The sequence below is a fragment of the Chaetodon auriga genome, chromosome 14, assembly GCF_051107435.1.
Source record: "Chaetodon auriga isolate fChaAug3 chromosome 14, fChaAug3.hap1, whole genome shotgun sequence".
NCBI classification, from domain to species: domain Eukaryota; kingdom Metazoa; phylum Chordata; class Actinopteri; order Chaetodontiformes; family Chaetodontidae; genus Chaetodon; species Chaetodon auriga.
This window is the reverse complement of record NC_135087.1, coordinates 25,670,034-25,675,313: the sequence shown is the minus strand read 5'-3', so window position 1 is coordinate 25,675,313 and position 5,280 is coordinate 25,670,034.

The window sequence follows — 5,280 nt, the reverse complement described above, 5'->3', positions numbered from 1 at the left end:
CTCATTAACATATTGTTTAATAACTCTCTGCATTTGATTATTAATATTTATTTACCCACGTACAAATATTGTACATGTTTTTTCAAAAAAAATTTAAAAGCATGTGTAAATCCATTGCTGTGTTATTACAACATACCGTAAATACTGGTGTATAAAACGCACCTTTTTTTCAATGAAAAGTGATGTGCATCTTACACACCGGTGGATCCTATTCACCAGTAAAATACAGAGAGAGGTTGGATCTAGATATGATTATGATTATAGGTATGTGAAAGGCTGTCCATGCAAGAATGATAACTATTTCAATAACTGCACCTATAAAGATGATGTGAGCATTCACACTTATGAAGTGTAACGCGGAGTCAGGCATGCGTTCCAGCTGTGTCAGCAGGTGAAAATAGACCCGTTACTGCTGTATGTTGGACAAAAAAAATTAATTAAAAATTAAACCAGGCGGGTAGAAAAGCGTTTTCCTCAAAAGCAGCAGCCAGCTCTTGTGGGCTAAATAAAATGACATGGCGGGCCTAATTCGGCCCATGGGCCGGGTGTTAGCAAGAGCTGGAATGCATGCTCTCCGCCAGCTAACTTAGTTAGCACTGCTAGTCTTGGCGAATGCTGCTGTTGGCTGTATGACCAAAACTAACCATTAACCAAAGCGTACATGATGTCACGGGTTTATCAGAAAATGCGACTTCAAAAACTTTGCTTACCATAGAGTTGTAGCTGTTACCGCAACCACAGTCCGAACCGCCGGTCAAATCCTGTTTAGCCTGACGATGACTACACAGACCCACTTTGCGCATGCGCAAGCGGGTGTTGCCAGTAAGTGTCTTTTTTTTAACTTTATTTAAATATTCAATTTACAAATTATGAGAAAACACTAACACATAACACGAGAGCTATTTCACAGATACAAAAACAAAAGGTCAATAAAATAGAATAAATAAATTTACAGGAGGACATGTGTGACGGACAACCACTGTCCTCCAATCAAGCCCTTGAACTATGTTCCAAAACCAGTCTGCTCCCAAACTGGGGTATGTAGATAGCGCTTTTATCATGACTCAACAAACGTTTAATTCAGAGTTGATCTTTCAACATTGTATCATTATTCATGGATCAACACTTTTTCAACAGTTCATTGATCAGCATTGTTTGGATGTTGGAACAACGTTATTTTCCAATGATATATTTCAACAAAATTTTTAAAACTCATGGTTGTAAAAATAATGTTGATTTGACATACAACTCAAAAATTGTTGATATTTCGATGTTGAATCCATAGTGAGTTAACAACACCACTTCAACTGTTTGGTGTTCAACATTGTTTTGACGTTGAATTAATGTTTTTTCATAAACTGACATTATTTCAACAACATTTAGACGTTTAATGTCAGTCGAATGCCAGCTAGTAAGGAGGAGGATTTTAAATTCTATTTTAAACTTTTCAGGGAGCCAGTGCAGAGTGGCTAAAATTGGAGAAATATGATCTCTCTTCCCTGTTTTATCACAACACGTGCTGCAACATTGTAGAGCAACTGGAGAATATTCAGCAACAAATTTGGGCAGCCTGATAGTAAGGAATTGCAATAATCCAACCTGGAAGTTACAAATGCATGGACTAGTTTTTTGGCATCATTTTGAGACAGGATGTGCCTGATTTCTGCAATGTTACGTAGGTGAAAAAGGCAGTCCCAACTGCCAGATTCTTTAGTGGTGCTGCAGGCCAGTGCATTGCCATCCAAAAATGCTATGTCATCAGAAAATGAGTTTCTAAGGTGTTTAGGGCCTAGAACTATAACTTCAGTTTTGTCTGAGTTTAGCATTAGAAAATTGTAGGTCACCCAGGTCTTTATGTCCTTAAGACACACTTGTAGTCTAATTAACTGATTGTTTTCTTCTGGCTTCATTGATAAATATAGCTGGTATCATCTGCATAGCAATGAAAATTTGAGTGCTTCCTGATATTGTCCCCTAAAGGAAGCAGATATGAGGTGAATTGGTCCATGCAGCACTAAGATCTAATAAGACTAGTACAGAGACAAGTTCTTTATCTGATGCAATTAGAGGGTCATTTGTAACTTTAACCAGTGCAGTCTCTGTGCTATGATGCAGTCTAAATGCTGACTGGAAATCCTCAAATAAACTATTATTGTATTGAAAGTCGCACACCTGATTAGCAACTGCTTTCTCGAGTTTTCAAAATTTTGTGTTTATGTTATTTTATAATAAACTCCAATCATATTGTGAAGGTGAATTCTCTTTGGCTTTGGAAGTGAGACTGCGAGTCTGACAAACTGCAGTTTAGCACCCTGACTCTCTTACTACAGCCATGCTGTTGAAATATGAGCAGAATGTGGTTTGGCATTGTCTTGCTGAAATAAGCAAGGCTCTGCCTGAAAAAGATGTGTACTTGGCAGCATATGTTGCTCCAAAGCTGGATGGTCCCTCTCCTTCTTTACCCGGAGGATGTTGCGTCCATGATTTTCAAAAAGAAATTTCCAATTTTAACCACAGGACAGTTTTCCACTTTGGCTCAGTCCATCTTAAATGAGCTTGAAGCCAGACAAGGTGGCTGTGTTTCTGGATCTGGTTTATATATGGTTTCCTCCCATGTCTTCAACAGAAGTAATTTCCACTTCACCAGAACTTGCCATTGTACCCAAAAAATAAACTTCCAAAAATCATGAAAACTATTTCTCTTTCTTCAGTTAACTCAAAAAAGGTCCAAAAGGGTTCAAATCAGTTCGTATTGTAGGGGAATTAATTAATGTTAATTAATGTTGCATTCGTTAATAAAACTAGGGGCACCAACCTTCTTTTTGTATATCATATCTTGTAATGCTGATGTGGTGAACGAATGAACCAACAGTAGATCAGTCTGACAATCTAAGGCGTAAACTCTCAGTACAGGGATTGCTTATATCCAGCTCAAAAGGACTCCGTCTGACAACGACGTGTATGCAAAAGATTATTTATTAAACACAATAATGAAGTGAATATGAATCATGGATACTGCGATAGATTATATGGATGAGGTAGATTAACACAAACACTGCACAGAGGAACATATGGCAAGAGAATGGTAAAATGAGTTTGGCGATAGTGAGAAGTAGGTTTTTAAGGGAAATGGGGACGTGAATATGAAGTTAATTTGTTGAATGAACGATTTAGAGAATTTAGACAAATTGACAATATCTCAACCTCACGGACCAACTCTTATTCAAAACCGCTTAAGTATGCCTACGTGCAGTACTCCTCCTCCTCTGGTAGCTGGTTTCTGTCTGGGCTCTTGATTTCCCATCTTGTTTTCTGTATTTATTTTAATTTTCCTTAAACTTGAAAGTTTTAATTTTTGGCTGAATTGGACATCTGAAGACATATTTTATGGACAAATATTTAAAAGTTGTGGATGACCCTTGCGACCTCTGATATTTCACGGATACACTCTGCTCTGGCCTACTGACAGAAAAAGCCTGCTATGGCCTACCAACAGAAAAAGCCTGCTGGCAGCTAAAGCTAACTAACTAGCACCAAGATGCCTCCTTTCTCCACAGATGACCTCTACAAACTTCTGCAGCAGGTTGCAGTGTTGGAAACTAAAGTTCAGCGTCTGGAAATAAACGCAGAAGTGAACGGACCTTGTGGAAATGACAGCACTTTGCCGCTGACTCAAAACAGTGGACTGGAGCATGCTAACATCCAGCTAATTAGCTCTGATACAGCTCCCACGAAACTAAAGGGCTGTGTACCGGGTAATAAATCAGTAGTATCAGTCATCCAATCGGCCAGTATCAGTCTTCCCTGGAATGCTCTCGGGGCAAAGCACAAGAGTAAATCAGCTGATATGGGGAGACATCCAACAGGTAGAACCCAGCGCCCAGAGATCTGTGATGCGACAGGCAGGCCTGCGTTATCATCCTCCTCAACACCTGTGCAGAGTAAGGCACAGCTGTGGATAAAAGCTAAAGGGAAGGTGAGCAACAAAGCTCCCAAACCAGCTAGTGTGCAGTTACAAAATCGGTTTGCTCCACTACTGCAGGACCCTGGATCTCCAACTGAAAACCTGGATAACTCCTCTGACTCACAGAGAAGGGTAAGGCCTGACAGGAAGTCAGAAGCTAGAAAGCTACACGGAAAGCTACTGACTGGTCCTGAGACTCTGGTTGTTGGTGATTCTGCTATTAAAGACGTGGGAAGCATGTACAGCAGAAACACAAAAGTGTTGTGCTTTCCTGATGATACGGTCTCCAACATGACCGACAGAATCCTCAGTCTTGTTGCAGAAATTCCAACTTTGAAATATCTTGTACTGCACACGGGGCAAATGATATTGCGAAACGACAATCTGAAGTGCTCAAACGAGATTTAGATAAACTGCTAAATGCAGTGAGCTCTCTGAATGCTGAGGTCTTCTTCAGTGGGCCTTTACCACCAGTCAGAGGAGGAGGAGAGAGATTCAGCAGATTATTGGCAGTAAACAGATGGCTTTCAACTGCATGTGATGTCCACTCAGTGCATTTTATTGACAATTTCAACTTTTTCTGGGACTGCGCCTGTATGCTCTAACCATGAAGGATGCCAGAGCAAAAAGGGGGATGCCTCATGTCCTCCACCAGGGGCCACTGCTCGTGAGGATTCACTGACTCCAACCACTAAAACTCCACCTAGGTCACCATCTCCAACTGCCCAAACTCCATCTAGCTCATCATCTTCACTGGGTATCCCATCACCATCCTCCCCCCTGCTGGAGTTTACTGACCAAATGAACAAACTTGTCAGCGCGGGTATCAGACTTACTCCTCGCCCATCTGGGATCCTGTCCCCCCAAATTCCACCCCGCCCCCTACAACCACCCTGACCCCCTCCACCACCACAGCGCCGACGGGCACCACCTCCACCCCCTCCACGGCTTGATCTGAACCAGTACTAGTAAGAGCCCAGCACAGCCACCTATTTGTGTTGGTAACCGATGTGTTCCGGGTCCAGCTTTTAAGGCAAATGTTATGCCTGACTTTTCCAAGGAAAAGCCAAGGCCCATTGTGCCGGAAGCAGTGATTCATGTCTCAATAGGTAGGAGGAGAAGATTGGCCCATCTCTTCAGAAACATCACATCATCGAATTTAACATGTATTCCACGTCAGCCACAGTATGTTCTAAAACATGGGGATGTTGGACTTTTTAGCACATTTAAGTTAGCCCTTTTAAATGTTAGGTCTTTGGCAGGCAAATCATTCTTAATCAATGACTTTATCATCAAGCACAGGCTTCATTTTATGT